This window comes from Manis pentadactyla, chromosome 3 (genome assembly GCF_030020395.1).
Source record: "Manis pentadactyla isolate mManPen7 chromosome 3, mManPen7.hap1, whole genome shotgun sequence".
NCBI classification, from domain to species: Eukaryota; Metazoa; Chordata; class Mammalia; order Pholidota; family Manidae; genus Manis; species Manis pentadactyla.
In genome coordinates this window covers 217368509-217386642 of record NC_080021.1, presented here as the reverse complement: position 1 = coordinate 217386642, position 18134 = coordinate 217368509, and the positions used below count along the sequence as shown (strand labels likewise).

The 18134-nt window shown below is 44.3% G+C and overlaps 1 protein-coding gene across 7 annotated transcripts in view; it reads left to right on the top strand.

The window, feature by feature from the left end:
* MED27 (mediator complex subunit 27) overlaps positions 1-18134 on the top strand; it is a 182870-nt gene that overhangs the window by 24617 nt on the left and 140119 nt on the right. The window lies entirely within an intron of this gene.

Here is an 18134-nt window from a genome sequence, read left to right as displayed (position 1 = left end):
TGTTTTTCTTTATAGTCAAGCTAACAGGCTTCTGCACAGCCATCTGAAGGACTCATGAAGGGACATACTCCTGAGGAGCAGGATGGAAGAGTAGTTTAGGTTGACCTGGAATGTGGTGTGAGAATCTCGGGGCACCTGAGTTTGATTGGGCTTTGTTACAGAGAGATGTTTTTTCCTCTCTCTCTGTATATTTAAGTTTTTTACCTTTGAAGTGTTGCTTCTACAAAGTTATGAGGCTTTAATCCTGATAACCATTGCATACTTCAAAAACATACATACTGCATAACTACTGTATAGCCATTGTGTGGAATTCATCTTTTATTATCAAACCTTGAAATAGAGACTTTTTGCAGATGAAATGTCAGCTTTTCTCCAGGATGTTTTGTTTCTGCTTGTGAAGCAGAAATCTGTGAACAAATGGCTGACCCGTTTTAAAGAGCATGTGAAAGAACAAAGTCTGGGTGATTGCCCGCAGAGCCCAGAGGTCCGGGCGCTTGCTGGTGCTGTCTTCCTCCGCTGCTCCCTTTTCTGCGTGCCAGCCGGCTCTTGCTTGTAAGCGCTCTTCTGCATGCAGCGTGCCCATTCCAGCCCGACGCTGACGCTTGGGCTGGGTGAAGTAAATCCGAGTGAACGGCAGCAGTGTTACTTTCTCCTGTTGTCCCCTTTCCTGGAGCACGTTTGCTTTGTCTTCCTGCTCATCTTCTGGGCCGCTGGCCATAAGCTGAATTCCCTGTCATAGTTAAGGTGGCAGGGGCAGAGGCCTGCTTTGGCGCCTCGCTCTCCTCCACCGGACTCCTGGCCTTGCTGTGTGGCATGCACATACTCGCTTCCTGAATCCAGAGCAGGGTTCGCAGACAGAATTTGCTGTGATGATGGAGATGTTCTGTGTCTGTTACTCAGTATGGCAGCAGTTAGTCACAGGTAACTTTTGAACGTGATATGTGGCTGGTATAATTAAGGAACCATGTTTTGAATTTAAAATTTTTAAAGTTTAATTAAATTTTAAATTTAAATTAAATAGCCATATCTGGCCAGTAGCTCCTATATTGCACGACACAGATCTAGAGGCTGAAAAGAATCCTGGGCCCTATAGACCAGTACTGACCCCCTTTTTTTTTAACTGTGCAGGTCTGCTCTCTTGATGTCTGGCTCAGGGATGTGGGCAAGGGGGTGGGATAGGTCTTTGAAAAGCATTGGCTGCTGCAGTGATGGGATAAGAAGGAAAGCAGACCTTCAGCTAAAGGGTGTCAGCCTCTGGCCATGACAAGCCCCTTTTCTCTCCAGCAACGTCAGATTTTAGAACAACGCATGTATGGCATGTGGGTTACTCCTTCTGGAAACCCGGGTGCCTGCTAGCTGTAGTTCTCCTTTCTCACTCAGGGAAGCTTACTGAAATGCAAACGAGTGGCAGGCATGTTACAGGGTTAACCTTGACTCTAATATAATTATCAGTAAATGATTGACAGTCTCATGCACTCTAACTGCTATTGGGAATGCATTATTTGGGTTGCACCTCAAGTAGGTTTATAAAACTACTAATCAAATAGGTGATCACAAAAACTTGTCTTGACACTTCAGTTGAAAAAGGATAGATTGATTAGAGCATTTGCAGTGGTGTGTGTGTGTGTGTGTGTGTGTGTGTGTGTGTGTGTGTGTGTGTGTGTGTGTGTGTGTGTGTGTGTGTGTGTGTGTGTGTCCGCGCGTGCGCACGCACGCTCAGATCTAGGGTTTCCTGGATAGGTAATGATTGAGGCCATGGCTGTCTTTTCAGTCATTCATCTCCAGTGTTACTGAGTGCCTGCCATGTGTTCCCATGTTGGCAGAATAGTAATGAAAACAAGTGTCCAAGTCTATGTCCCATGGAGCTTACATTCTGGTGGGGGAGACAAAAATATATCGATAACATCAGGTATTAATTACTGCTTTACAGACAAAATAATGCAGGGTGAAAGGCGAGAGACAGGCTGGGGTGGGACTCCTTTAGGCGGGCGGGGGGAGGCCGTGTGAGGACCAGAGGCTTGCAGGCAGTGGGGCCGGCATGTTGCAGTCTGGGGAGGGTCTTCCCTAGGGAGGCAACAGCACACAGTGGGCCTTGGGGGCTCTTGAAGGCATTCTGCTGCAGTTGTTGCTGTTAGTGTCTTTTGCTGTCAAAAAAGGTCCCCTGTATCTGTAATTTGTATTGATTTCCTAGTGTTGTTTTTTCTGTGAATACAGTAAGGCCTGGGTCCTGCCTCTTACAGTGGCTTCCCTTGTTGGACATCTTCAGCCAAAATCAGGCTGTAAATTGCCACCTGCGGCCTGCTTGCTTCTGCCTGGCTCTGTCGGTGTCTTTAGTGGGGATCCCATTGGCTGCCAGACCTTCAGGCTGCAACCCTCCCTGACTGCCTCTCATCTCCCATTCCATGCCCTGCATGCGTCCTCCTCTGGTCACACTATTCAATTTTCTGTCCTTGGAACATAACTTGTACTTTCTAAATTTGCCTTTTGCTGCTATTATGCCTCTTCTAAAGTACCCTTTTCTCCTTACTCCTCCCCAGATACTCTCCATCCCTAAAGGCCCACCTGCCCTCACCTCTCCTGGGATGCTTCTTTGCATGTCACCTAGTTATGACTGGAACCCTTGTCTCCTGATGTGTGCAGTTGGTATTATATCCCAAGTAATGCCTGATGTTTGTTGACTTGGTAATAAATATGATCAGGCCCATTCCACAGTTTAAGAAACATTTTATTTCAATTTCTTGGGCTCGAACTCAAGAACTCTTTGTGGTGTTAGGCTTAAGAAAAAGGAATACGTTTATTTTAAAACTGCAAAACCTATATAAGTATATGTATCTATGTGTGTCTATATATTATACACACACACACACACATATATATATATATATCCCAATTCTGGATTCTTTTGGAGAAACTTTACCTTTTCTTGTCCTCTTTGGATCTCCTCCATTTCTTTCTGGCAGTGTTTTCAACTTTCTGCTTTTACTGAGGGCTGCATGTGTGGTCAGGGACGTGTGGGGGTTTGGGGGGCAGTCTTGTTGACAGCTGGTGGACCAGAGATGAAGTGTACAGCTGCCAGGTGCCTGCATTGCCCGTTTCTTTCTCAGCCCATTCTGATTGTGAGGTCCTGTCCGGGTCTAAACATTTTGGGATCCTGTGTATTTTCCCAGTTGGGCCGACCTGGTCCTCTGCAGACATTCAGCCAGATCTTAGCAGTTTGTCACTGAGAACTGTGAGGAGCCCTGGTGGCCTTCCAGCTCCTTGCACGCCTCCCCTACAGGGTTCTAGAATCCCCACCTGCCATTGTTCTTCCTCTGGCTCTGATTCGAGCACATATGTACAGAATCTCATCTCAGGAATATTGAGGTTTTTCCTTGATTTTCCCACAGTCTGCAGAGCCTGATTTAGGATTAAATAAGATTACCAGCATCTTCTCTTTGTCTCTCTTGGGTATCTTGTATGAATGTGTCCTAATAACTATTGATATCAAGTTCATCCCTCAAGAAGCCAAGACCGACCTTTAGTGTCCTGCTGAGGTTGCAGTTTTATGATGTTTTTCTTGCAAGTGAAATCAGTGGAGACAAATCTCGGTAACTTTTCCTGTATGATAAGAAGGTCAAGCCCTGCTGCCATGGTAGGTTCCTCCCTCCTCAGGGCACACCCTCGTGTCACATGTAAGGTGGTTTCACCAAAATGGAGCGGTTGGTTCACTACTCTTAAAGGTTGTGCTTAGTCATATTCCAGGAAGACTGAAGAAGACACCGATCACCCGGTACCATACTTGACTTTGTGCTCTCCTTCGGGGCTGTTCGCCTTTAACAGCACCTTTCTGATTTCCTGAGCAGTTACACCAGTGCTTAAAGGGCAAAAGCCCAGTGCCCGTTTTCTATCCCCAAAATTAGTCACAGCTGCGGTGTAGTCTGCTGCGGTGTAGAAAGAATCTGTTTTGCCCCATCCTAATGTGAATGGCTGACACCCCAGCATGCTGCCAAAGCCCCGCTCTCCACCCGTTACCAGGGTGTCAGGTGAAGGACGGACCATGGCCACTGAGTGGGTTGGCTCATCCGGGTGGTTGATGAGCCAAGCTGACAGGCCCAGAGGGGCTCTGCGCTTGGCCTTTCATGTTAAGCCTGATACTGTAGAACAGATGGAGGGGAAGGGGCCTCCTTGACAGTTTGGGAGGGTGGGGACCTTTAAGTTATGAGGAATCAAAAGAACGGTTTAGTTATTAGTGGTGTTCTGCGTGACAGCTTGACATTCTGTAATTGTCCACAGAGACCAAGCTACTTTGGAGCGGTGTTCTTGCAAATGTGTCATACTGAATTCTTTTTCCTAATAAGGAAGACTGGTCTGATTCGAGTAGTTCTGAATAATTTCATGGTATTTATTAACCATCAGCAGGAGGAATGTTTTTCCTTGCCATAGTGGTAGACTGGAGGATTAGAAACAAGAGTGGGATTCCTGCATTTAGGGAACCTTTTTTTTCGTTCTTGAGAGAACGATTTTGTTGGAACATCTATAATGTGACTTAGTATCCTGAGAGATAATGTGGAGAATGTTTGTAAGATAGGGGATTTTTCTTTTCTGGAAAGTAGTTAATTATTGTTTTCAAAGTGATACTGCTCATTATCCCAATCTGAAAAACATAGAAAATCAGAAAGAAGAGAAAAATTAATATATAATCCCTTCACTTAAATTCAGCACTGTTTTTGCTTTAAGATTCTTTGCTTCTAGTCTTGTTTTCTAGGTAAATGTTTATGTGTTTAGTTTTGTTATGTTCATTCTTCATATACAAAGAAAACTACCCCTGCCCCATTTTCCACTATACACTAACATTTTTTTTTTGCCTTCACTGCACAAATATACACTAACATTTTTAATGATGTTATATGGTAATATTATTATGTATTCCATTTCCCTATTAGGTTAGATATTTAGTTTACCACAGTCACTAATATTGATGGGATAAACATCTTTGTGTCCAAAGTTTTATTTTTGCTTAGGTGTACTTTATAAGGAGAGAGTCCCAGAAATAGAATGATTGGGTCAAAGGGTATGAATTTTTTTTTTCCAGCATTTAGACAAGCTTTGTTATAAAGCCATAGATGACCAGTTGAACCACTGTAGAGCTGCCAAGTGGACTAAGGTGTGTGTGTGTGTGTGTGTGTGTGTGTGTGTGTGTGTGTGTTCATCACTTCTAAATATTCCGTTTAGCATTCAGCATTTCTTTGTATATTCTGTTTATTTGCTGGGACTTCCTGTTTTGTTTTATTCATTTCAAGAGTGTTTGTCCTTACTTGTTTATAATAGCCATTTAATGTGTTTGCCTTATTTTTATAATAGCGATTTGATGTCTTTGTCAGAAAATCCCAATATCTTTGTCATCTTGTGGCATCTTTACCTATGTAAATTGAGATTTTCCTTATCACTTATATGACAAGTAATTTTGGATGGTATCCTAGACATTTTTAGTATTATACTAGTAGACTCTGTATAAATTCTGTAGAGAATATGGATATTTTCGTTCTAGCAGGCAATTGACCCTGCTGGGTTTAGGCTGCAAATTCAGTTCAGTTGGAATGGGTTGTGGTTTCAGTGTTAGTTTTGTTTTCAAAGCCTTTGCATAGTTATTCCGACCTCATGTGTATGTCACTCAGTGTCTGTGATTTGGTGGTCATCTGTTCCATAGTTGAGTTGTTAGAATCTGTTTTATGCTCTCTAGGGTCAAATTCATGCTTGCACAGCTCCGGGATGAAGCCAGCAGTTGATAAAACAACGTTATGAGTTCTCTCCTCCAAGCACTTACTTCTCTGTGACCTCTCTTGTACTTTCTGGTTCTGTGTGCCTCTTCCTGGTTCTTGGCTGGGAAGTTGGGGCTATATTTGCCTTGCTCTGCTGTGTACTTCTCACCATTTGGGACAAAGTAATAGGAAGGCAGAGAGAGAATAAAAGCAAGGTGAGGGGCTATTCCTCCACTCTTTTGGGGCTACATACAGCTCCTCTAATTGGAGAGGAAGTGACCTTACTCTCAAAAATTTACGCCCTTTCGGGCTCCCACTGCAGCTGCTAATACTGTTGTCACCACCACCGCTGTGATTGCTGAGGGGATGAGGCACAAGAGGATGAGAGAAGAAAAAAACCCAACAGGTGATTTTGCTCACTCCAAACCAGGTGACTCTTCCCACTCCTCGAGCCAGAACTAGAGAACTTCTCAGGGAGTGCCCGTCTGCACTGAGGCGTACTTCCAGTGTGGGGCAGCACTGAGCCCAGGCTGGGGGATATTGGAGGATAAACAAATGGTTACCTCATCTCTGGCTCAGTGGTACTTTAAATTCTGGTCTTATTCCTTCACTTACCTTCTACTCAGAATCCTCAAATACCTGCTCCATGTATTCCACCCAGGTTTTATAGCTGTACTCAGCGGGGACACAGGGTGGCGGATATTCACTCTGTCTCCCTGGACCTGGAATGAGGTATGGATTGTTTATTAAAGACTCTTGGTACGTATTACCAAATTGCTTCCCAAAATGATTTACAGTCCATAGCAATATTAACTGGCCTATTTCAGTGCATTTTCATGAGTACTGGAAAAGATTGTCAAAATAAAACAATACTCCCATCTTTACTTAGTTGATAGGTGAATTACAGTAACTTACTGTATTTGTTTCCTTAGTAGTAAGGTTGAACTTTTGTCTTTATGTTATTACTTAGATGTATCTCTTCTCATTATTTGTCAATTCAGACCCATCACTTATTAATTTACTACATTTAGACATATAAATTTACTTATATCAGTATCAGGTTTGGCTGTAAATAACATAGTTTTCTCAGAATATTCCAGGGCTGGTTTGGGAGGCCCGTATTACCAGGGACCAGGGTCTATTTATCTTTTTGCTTTGCCTTATGTAGCTTTCATTTCCAAGTTGTCCATTATGGCTGCTGAAGCTCCAGCCATCACATTCTCATTCCTAGCAGCAACCTAGAAGGAGTGAAGAAGAAGGAGCAAAGGGCCTCATCACGAGCTTTTAGAAAGGTTTCCCAGAACCTGCCAGAACCATTTTGTTTATATCTTATTGGGTAGAACTTAGACACTTGGCTATACCTATTTGCAAGAGTTGCTAAGAAATAATGGCTTTTTGGCTGGATAGCAATGGGTCCTGTTTAAAAACACAGGGTTTTGTTATTAAGAAAGTGAAGGAGAATGGATATTGACTAGCAGTTAGAAGTGGCTGCCACAGTATTACTTTCTTTGAAATTATAAAATAACATCTGTTTATTGTAAAACAAGCAAACAGACATAGAGGTGTAAAAAATAAAAAGTGAATTCATTTGATGTCTTTGGTTAGGCAAATTTCCCTCCTAGGGTGGGATTCATTCCCTCCCTTCCCTTTCCCTTTACCACACAAATAAAACTACTATTAACAGCTTGAATAGTTCTTTAGGATCTTTATGTGTGTGTGTGTGTAATTAAAAAAAGTGAGATCTTATAATTATCTTGCGGTGTTCTTTGAATAACATATCATACAGATCATATGTACATTTACCCTACATATGGATATACCATTATGTGGATGTACTGTAATGTACTGTACTTTTCTCCTATTGCTAGGTTACCTAGTTATTATTACACTTAAAAATATGCTGCAGGGAATGTTCTTGAACACATATCTTGGCATACTTTGTGCAAATATTTTTAATTGTTTTTTTTAAAACTATTAATATTAAGCTTTTTGTTTTTGCTTATATCCTCCCAATTTGTTGTTTGCCTTAGATTTTATGTGTTTTTTTTAACACAGAAGTTTTAAGTGTTTATTTTGTCAAATCTGTTGGCCTTTTTCTTTTTTGTCTTCTGTCTCTTCTAAATTAAAAAAGATGCTCACATCTTTCTTCCATGTTTTTCTGTGACTTGATTTCATACTTTTAACTCTAATTGATCTAAAATTACTTATAGTGTATGGTGTGAGATAACACTCTTAAGTTTTCTTTGCTGTTTTTTATGCATTTTCACTAAATTAAATACATTTTCTTTTTGTCCTGTTAATGGCATGCTTCCCATGAAATGAAAACTAACCAGAAGTGAAAAAAAATTAAATGGGTGTTTTCATTTGATTCAGTCCTACAGGTAATTTTCCAACCATGGAATTTATGGGTATGAAAATGTGCCCTGTTTTTGATCATTTAAGCAGATACAGGGTTGTCCTTCAGATGTGAGGTCAGCAGATCCAACTGCAAAGCAGCTAATTAGAAACAAAGTTAGCTGGCAAACTAAAAATATGGTGCAGTGGGCAATCAGCTGCCAGTAGAACGAGCACCTGCCCTCCCAGGGGAGAGGTGAGCCTGCATGGCCTTCTCATTGCCCAGAGGAGAGACCTTTAGGCCACCATCTCCCTCTCCCTCTCGGAGGTTCTGATGAAAGACCACAGAAGAAGTGGTGGCAGTGGGTGGTAAGAATAATCACAAAAAAGCTTTTGTTGTGCATTTATAAACTGTCAAACACTGTATGGGTACTTACATTTCTAAACTTTAGAAGCAACTCTAACATACGCATTGCCCCTCCTTCACAGAGGAGAAAAGCTGAGCCTGGTGAGTTAGTGACCTACACCAACTCCCACCGCTGCCAAGTGGTGGAGCCAGTTTTGCCCCATTCCAAACCTGACACTCACCTGTCCTTCTCCCTTCTTCCCTCCTCTGACTCTCCATCCACCTTTTGTCCTTCTCTCCCTTTTTTCCTTTCAGTTATCTAATGAGTCCCCTTAAAAAATTGGGTTTTAAATTACAAAAGTACCAGGTTTGTTATGGAAATTTGCGAAATATTAGCAAATATGAGTAAGAAAATAACTCCTAGTTGACAGTCCTGACCACAGTGTAGGTGAATGTCATTTCCGGTTGTTGTCAATACCAGATATTGACGAAGGAAATCTTGCCAGTTCACTAGGAGGAGGTGGGTCCGCATGTCACGTGCACATAGCCACTTCTAGCTTTTGTCTCCTTTGTGCTTGGATGGTTTATCATTTTTCTTACTGATAACAGCGCTCCAGCTACAATGCCATCAAATGCAGTTCTCTCAAGAATCTTTGTCCTGAGTCAGAGCATATTACTGACCATATGAATTCCTTTTTAAATCTGTTAACTTAGATTTTAGTAAGTCATTTCTTTCTGTTTACTCTTTTCTGGTAGCATGTATTTTCATTTGCTCTCCACAGAAGGAGGCTCAGAAGAGTCTTTTCCTTTTTTAAGTTATGAAAGATTTTATATACGTGTCTCTTCATGTATGAAATATGAATGTGGAATGTATAACTCACAAAAAAGTGAACACCTGTGCCCCTGCTTCTAGCTTAGGAAATGGAGCCAGGGCAGTTCTCACCCAGGTGCCTGGGACCCCTCCTCCTCACCCCCAACCCCAGGGCCTCCAGACGCCCACTCCATGCCCTGTTCAGAATTGTGAGTTTATTAGTTCCTGAAGGCAGACCTTTTTATTCTTTCTTTTTTTTAGATGGTAGATGGGAAAATTGAGCCTTAAAAGGTTAAATGAGTTGTCCAGGGTCTGGCAGTAAAAATAACTGTGATACCAGCACCTAAATCTTGGGCTTCTGGTATGATTGTTATTTTTTCTTCCTCTTTGAAGCTCTGTGCCACCACCTCATTTTGTTGGTTATGTCTTGCTAGGACCCCTCACCATTCTAGTTTTAACTGTAGAGATTTCTGCAGAGTAAATTCAGATTGTTTGGAAGTAATGCTTTCATTCCTGAGGGTTCCACATTTGCCTACTCCAGATCTTACTAGGAAACTTAGCTGGCCCCTCAATGAACTGAATGTGTGTGGAATGTCTGTGTTGAGCCCCCTAATTTGTTCCCACAGCCCGAGGTGGGAGAGGTAACGCGGGAACACGATCACTGCTTTTGTACACAGTCAGTGCCATGGGTCCCCTTGAACAAACATGTGGAAGATACGTAGCTAGCCTTTCAAAAAATGAAATGTGAGGATTTTCGACTGGATCTAGTGCAATTTTTGTTAATTTTGACAACTCACATCCACATTGAGATCACAGATCTGGATTGAAAGTGGAGCCTAGTCAAATAACACCTCTCTTACAGGAATTCTGGGTACAGCAGAGTCCACCGCAGGCCTCAGATTCCCAAGTCAGAAATGCTTAGTGCTCTTCTCAGTCCTGCTTCAGGGATGATGCAGAGTGAACGCAGGGCATGGCCACCAGACTTTGGACAGTGGAGGGACAGGAACCGTGCGGCCTTCAATCCCGAAGGCCCCTGGGCAGTGTGGTGCCGTGTTTACAAGTGCAGTCTCTGAAGTCACACGCATGCTGGGCTTTCCTCCTAGCTGTGTGATCTCGGGCAAGTGACTATAACTCTCTGAGTCTGGTTTTCTTAGCTGTAAAATGGGCAAAATGTGAGTATACATACTCTTAGGCATAAGGTTAAACAAGATATAGAAAGGGCATGAATGAGATTGTTTATGTAAAACCCTTGTCTCAGTGCCTGGCCCATAGAATTCACTAATAGTTGTAGCTGCCAATAGCGATTGCCGATGCCATCGTTGTCTCCGTCTTTAAGCCCACCTCCCATTTTGTAGAGGGAGACTTCAGCTGAGTCCCAGATCATATGGCCACACAGAGGCCGAGCTCTCTGAACTCCCCAAGTGCAGTGCTCTCTCCACCCCACCACCTGCCTCTCTGCACACACATCTCAGTCACTTGCTTTGTCACCTTCTCCGGCTCTCAGCAGTGCTGTTTCTTGCTTCCTCTCTTGAGCCGGCAGATCCTAACAACAGATGGTGCTGTTTTGAATTAAAACAATTTAACTCAAGATCCATCAACTGCCAACATCAAACACCCTTAAAAGAAGGAAAGAAACTCATTATCAAGAGTATTTAAGCAAAGTAGGTATTTAATCTATCTTAATCATTTGCATTCTTGAGAAGAAGAAAGTCAGTGGCAGCTGCCACCACAGGCCAGACCCCGTGAATGTGCCCACTCGTAATTGCTTCAGACTGTATTTTTCCCCCTTTTCTTCTCTGCCACACAGTACTAATTTGGACCTCAGCCCTAAGTTTTTAAGCCACACTGAATATTTAAAATTTTTAAACATGATCTTTTTTCTTCAGTCTGCAAATCCTTTGGGTGCACATTTTTTGGTACAGGGTTAGCCATCAGCTAGAGCTTTGTGCATGTGCACAGGAGCGCTGCAGCCAACAGTGCTGTGCGGTCGCGCTCGCAGCCCTGGGTAGGTAGGGGGTGTGGATGTGCTGTGTCCACACTGCGTGGCTTGAGCCCGACGGTCTCTCCTGTGAGGAGCTGAATTCCCATCAGCTAAATGCACATTTAATGTGGCTTCCCTACGTATACCGTACTGCGTTCTTCCCAAAGCTGGGTGTCCACAGAACTGCTCCTCACATCCAATCACAAAGCTGATAGTGGATGTGAGAATGATGAAAATCCACAAACTGTCAGCGGTTCTGTGTGCCTGTCACCCTCCCCACCCCCCATCAGGCCTCAGCTCCCATGCCTGCCTGCAGTCGCCTCCCCCCACAGCCCTCTCACCTCCACTGACTCCCAGTTCGGTGCAGAGAGACTGACTGGCCTTTGTTCTTCCATATTTTCCTTCATTGCCCCTCTTCTGCTTTATTTTCTTTCTTTGTCTTCCCTCCTATCTTCTCTGCTGCCCATGGTTTGGTTTTATGACCAATGCTGTCAGAGCTACTGCATTTCACTGTTCCATGGATAAACTGTGCGTGACCCCCTGGAGTCTTGAAACACGGTGGTCCCGGATTCTGGATCCTGGCCGTGGGTGCAGCTTAGCTCTTTGGAGCCAGGCCGCAGACCCCTTCCCTCACCTAATCGCAGCTCTAGATAACATTACCAAGGTAAGCATCCATCGTCTCTGAATTAGTACAGCAAGGAGGAGAATATAACTGCAGGAGCCTTCCTAGAAAATCCTGGAATTTGCACTGGGTTATGAGAATGGAGGGGAGGGCGTGTGCAAGGGAGAAGCCAGGGGAAAGAAGCAAAATCAGCTGAGTAAGGGTAATACTTCATCACTTTTAATACTTCTTTTTAGGACCTTCATGCCCTTGACCAGATTTAAGCCTTAATGGGCTAAAAGGTCTGGATGTCGTTAAGCTCTGCCGTCTGTTCCCGTCAGGGTATGGCTAAAAGTAAACATGCTGCCGTGGTATTTGCCGCATCACACTTTGGCCCAACAGATAGATTTAAAGCCCTATTTATAGCTTTCTCGTGACATTTGCATGGGCAGCCCCGTCAGGTGATAGCTTCTCGGGCGGGGACGCTGCAGCTCAGTCTGTGCCTTTCATCACAGCCCCGCCACTTAGTCGCACTGTTATATGTGTGTGTTTTATACATGGCTGTTCTTAAGTAACCTGCCATGCATTCGCTTACCTAGTTTGGTTTAAACTCTTCTCCATTAGGGAAATAAAGCAGAAAGGTGACGGCACTTGCTTTTTCATCTTTTAATAATTCATCTCCCTGCTGCGGGGAAGAGAGGGAGGCTCTGGTGGCTGGAAGGGCCCTGGTGGCTGGAAGGGCCCTGTTCATGTTTAGTGTTGATTGGCCTGTGTGGGGACCGATGCTGAGCACGAGATGAACTCTCACAAGTAATGAATTTGTATCTTAAGACATTTTGAGAAGTGCTGTGTAGGTAGTTGATATTGGTGTGCTGGTATGAGTGAAATTTATCACACCACAAAGTATGTGAAGGAGGAGTACATGTTGTCTATTTTATCTTTATCAGAATGTCCCATTGTTTTGTTGATAACTTCCCCTTCCAGAGTCTTATGAGGCACAACAACACAACATGGAATCATGTCATTTCAGAGCTAGACGGGAGGCCCTAGAGGTGATCTCTCTTAGAAGGGAGAGACCTGTGGTCCCTGAAGTGAAGGACGTCCCTCCTGAGAACCCCTTGAAGCAGGACAAGTCTTGTTAGCCATCCCCCCAAGTTCCCCACTGGCACGGCATGTGGTGGTGGCTTGCCTGGGGGACAGTTCTTTTACAGGTGAACACCCACCTCCTGGCTCCTCTCCCTCACCCATCACCCTCCGTGGGGACAGCCTTCAAGTAGGGCTCCCCTCCTGGAGTGGACATGGACCTAGCAGGGCATTTTTCACAGGACCACCAGGTGTGGATTCAGCCCCATGCCCACTGCTACGGGAGCCCGCCTCATTTTCCTCCCTCGGTGTGGTGGTGTGGAGCTGGTACAAGAACTGTACTATGTCAGCACATGTGACAGTGGCTCTTAGTGGCACTTGCCGTGTGCCAGGCACTGTGCCTGAAGTAACACATTGAGTCCCCACAGCAGTCCTAAGGTGTGTGTGCGATGATGATGATTGTTCTCATTTTAGAGGTGAGAAAATGGGGACAGACAGCTTACCTTACACGGTTGGGTGGTGGTGAAGTCTGGCCCCAGAGCCGTGCCCTTCACCAGCCTCTCAGCAAAGTGCCTAACACATTGCGCTCACTCGGTAAATGACAGGTTGGATGGTAAAGTTAAAACATTTAAATGTCAAATCTAATAGTTCTCTGCTTTCAAGCCCAAAAAGTTCTTCGCCATATAGAAATCATTAACTCTTTCTTCCATGGAGGATTATTTTGGTCTATGGCATTCCTTGCAATTTATGAAAGTCCAAGTTGAAAACAAAAGGGCCAAAATCATACCACGTGACTGCATTTGAAGCCACTGCTAAGCCAGGTTGGCCTTGATGTTCTTGTTCTGGGCCTGCCATGGACTCAGTGGCTCTCCCTGCTTCTACAGCCTGTTCTCCACCAGCAGTCAGTGTGTCCTTTAGCAAGGAAGGTCCAGTCCTGTCGCTCGTCCGCTTAAAGCCCGGAGTAGCTCCCATCTTGGCGCAGAGCAAAAGCAGCATCCTTCTTCCCCACCGCTCCTCTCCCCTGGGCTCTCCCTGCGCCAGCCGGGAACCTCCCTGCTGATGCCCAGAGGTTCGGCTTATCTTCCTGTCACCCCCTCAGTGTCTCTGTGCTGACCATTCTTCCTCTGCATATCTCAGTATCTGTAAATTACCAAGTCTTTGCTCAAAACTCACCTCCTCATCACGCACCATATTTAACATTGCTGCAGCTCCCGACCCTACACATTTAAAAACCGCATAGTATAAAACACATTTTGTCTTCTAACATACCATGGTCTATGTCCCTCTATTAGAAGGCCGGCTTTGTTTATTTCACCGATGTTTCTCAAGCACTTAGAAAACGCCTGGCACATTTTAGGGTTCCTGTAAATTCTTGTTGAATGAATGAAATGAATGAACGAATGAGTGAAAAAAAAAGGATGGAAGCATAGCCTCGGTGAAGTCACTTTTTCTTTGGGCCTTTTTTTTCTCTCTTAAATCAAATAGCGGCTTGTACTAGAGAAACTTGTCCTCCCAATGGTAACTTCTGTTGGTTATTTGCATCCTAGTTGTGTTGATGTGTCACTCATCCATCCTTACCTGACCCAGGACATTGTCTTCATGGGGCAGGCAGGACTTAGCTGGTGTTGAGGGGCAGGTGACATGTCATTGCTGGATTTAGAGGTCTGCATCCTCATCTCATCTCTGGTAAGGGAACATGCTCTGTGCCAGACAGAGCTTATGCATGAGAACCATGCCACTGCCTGGACTGGCAACTGCCCGGGGACAGCCCTGCCTGTTCTCATTTCATGATGTTCCCTGGAGATTCTGCCATACCATTGTCACTTCGCCTTAGCAGCACGGCAGCTCCAGTTTGCTCTCGGCACCACTGAAGCCAGCCCCAGCCCATTGTTGCTGTCGATTTGTTTGCATATTGCACAGCCATCTGTTCTCCGTTCCATCCAAGGTTTAGATTTTGAAATAGGAATTACCAGCCACTCGGTGGATTTCAGTTGCTTGCTGTTTGTTTTGGATGCCAGTAACTAGTCTCTCAACTGTTAGAACCACTGTTTTGAAAGCCTAGCTTACTCTCCTCTCGTATAGACACCTTGCACAATCACTGTAGCTGAATGAACTAGTACCAAGGTGTCTGACCCAACTGTGGGCTTGAAAAGCTTCTCACGTAGCTCTTAGTGTTCATGCATTCATTGCAGTAGGTGACACTAAATAAGAAAGTCATTTCTGAAAATGACCAGTATATGGTAACCCAATATTCAGTGAGCCCATAAATTAAGATTACACTCATTTCAAATTTGCGTATTTGCACTGTGCCTTAAGCTTATATGATAAATGGAGTAATACTCCATGATAAATGGAGTAATATGTGAGTGTGCTGGTAAGGGGCCTGCCTGTTATCTGGTAGGGTCTGTGGGTTCCACCTCCCTTTGTTGAGGGCTTAGCCTGTTCCTGGCACTGTGATCAAGCATTTTACGCTCACCATCTTCTTCCACTTTCCCTAACGTGCCCAGTTCCCTCTTGCCTCTGCATTTTCACACTCTGTTCCCTCTGCTGGGATTGTCCTTGTGCTGTAGGCTTTCAGCACCTGCACCTTTCCTTTAAGACATTTGTCACTCATTTGGGTCATTCATTTTTAGTTTAGGGGGTTATCTATTTAATGTCTCTGTGCATATAGGCTGTTAGCTCTGTGAAGTTCAAAGCTGTACCCCTAGCATCTAGCACTGTACTGGAAATAGAATCAGTACTGTTTCTGTGGTAAATGGTCTGTTTAGATTTCACAGAACAACCCTCTGAAGTCTATGCATATTGTAATTTTTGTTTTACACATGAAGAAACTGGGCTAGGGAGGTTACATCGCTTGTCCAACAATCACCTGGGTACTAAGAGGCAGAGCCGACATTCAGACCTCAAACGAGTTCATCATGCTCTTTCTTAATAAGCAGGGATAGTGGCATTCATGACACACTCATTGCTAGCACAGTTCAAACACAATAGCCCATAACTAAAAACAGCTCAATGCTTAGGAAAATGAGGTGTTATTTATTCATTGTTGCCAGAGAATATTCTTGTTCTCCAGCTTTGATGTTTCCAAAGGATCTCTTTTTCTGCTTGAAATAATCCAGCACACAAATGTAATTTTATCTTTTTAATTTTTTTTCTTCTGTGGAGTGGTGCAGGTCCTTCAGAGCCCGCACTCAGAATGCCAGCTCACGTTGGGCTCGACTGGGAAGGGGGCAGCAGAGCCCCTGACCCAGGACATACATCAGAACTTGCTTTATTTCCTCTCTTCGTGGGTCAGGGGACAGTGTGGTAGTTGAGTTCCAGCTAATCGTTGCCATAACTGAGCTTTGGTCTGGTTATTGCCCACTCAGGAAGAGAGGGCTTCTGCCCTGGCCCCCACCAGCCTTCTGCAGGTACCAGCATGGATGCCTGGTCCTATTTGCAGGGACTCCTGGTGGCCTGGGTATTGGAGAGCTTCCTCTACTGAGAATTGACCGTGATCTTAACATTTTTCTTAAAATTTTATTTAGAAAATGTTTGCAGCTTTCAGAAAAGTTTCAAAAACAGTACATTGAACTCTGTATCCTCTTTACCCAGATCCACACGTTTACTTTGTGTTTGTCACTGTACATGTTGTTGTTCTTTCACTTTGTGCTAAAGCGCTGGAGAGTAAGTAGGCTGTATGCTGACCCTTGACTCCCAGGAACAAAGGCACCCTCACCCATGGCCACTGTGCTGTTATTAGACATGCTGTTTTGAAAGGCCAGTATTTCATCCTTAGTACTGTTATTAATACATATTTTTCAAACAGCTGCTTAGAGGCCACTGTATGGACAGACCATGACCAGCCTCCCCATAAGGGAATTTAAGTTGTTTCCAGTCTTTTATTATTACAGAGAACGCACACAGACACCTGGTATGCATGTGTTTGCCCAAATGTACGGTAAGTGATTAGGGGAAGACGTGCTGGCCCGAGGGCAGCGCATTTACTGTTCTGATAGCTGTTGCCCACTTGCCCTTCAGAGTGGTTGTGCCAGTTCACACTCCCCACCAGCAGAGACCAAGCCCCTGTTCTTCTCTCGCGTGTTCTATATTGTCTAGTTTTTAGATCTTCACTAATCCAGTGGGGAAACAAAAGCACATTACTGTATTTTTACTTTTATGTTTAGCCAATATGTGTGGAATGAGAAACATCAAAAGGAACACTTCTCTTGTGGAATGAATTTTGGCATACTGAGCTGAAGAAGGAAGAGGTCCGGGCACAGGACCAACCAGGAGCACCCAGTGTGTAACAGTGGTGAGGCCAGAGACCTGCTCACCCACCCACAGGTGCCCGAAGGAAGAGAAGCCAAGTAGGCATAAGATGCAGTTGTCTTGAACAAAGGCTCCCCGCCCCGGGAGTTTTACTGTGGATGTGGGTGAGACAGACTGTGGTTGCATCTCCTCCTCTACCAAAGGTTTCCCTGGTTACCTCAGAGATATGTTTGCATCCCTCAGGTCTTGGATCCCCTGACTACCCGGTTGAATGTTGCAGCCCCCCTTCCCACCCACCCCCGGCCCCCTTCTGCTTCCCCACTTTATTTTTCTCCATACTTCTTATGTGTATCACCCTGCATCTTTTCTTAATCCTTTGTTTTTTGTCTTTCCCATCCCCCTCTGGAATGTGCCCCCCATAAGGGTGGAAGCCTCGTTTTGTTCATTCCTTTATCCCAGTATGTATTTAGACCAGTGACAGGCATGTTGGATTTGCAATATGTATTTATTATTATCATTCACTATCGAATGGGTGAAATTCTTTTTGGGGATGGAAGCATAGCCTAGTAATTAAACTTGCAGGTTTGAGCTCATTTGGGTCTGAGATCAGCTGTATGACTTTGGGCAAGTGACTTAACTTCTCTAAGCTTCTTTTCCTAAAAGTGAACCCCTTCTCCTTCATTGTGTTGTGAGGACTGAGTGCTGGCACACAGCAGACACTTAGAGGCTGTTGTTATTGTCACTGTGATTCGTCTTTCCTGCCTACATGCTGCTCATGTGTGGTGAGTGGGTATGCTCGTGGACATGCATGTGTGTGCTCTGGCGAGTTGATTGTGCTGTGAATGACCCAGGCCACTTTCACAGGCAGTTTTAAGAGCACCAACAGTTCCTACTTTTTACACATAACAATTTGATGTTTTTTAACAAAGACCTGCATGTAACGTCCTCTTAACCCGGAGCCTCTTGCTCATCCTGTGGTCATAGCCTGA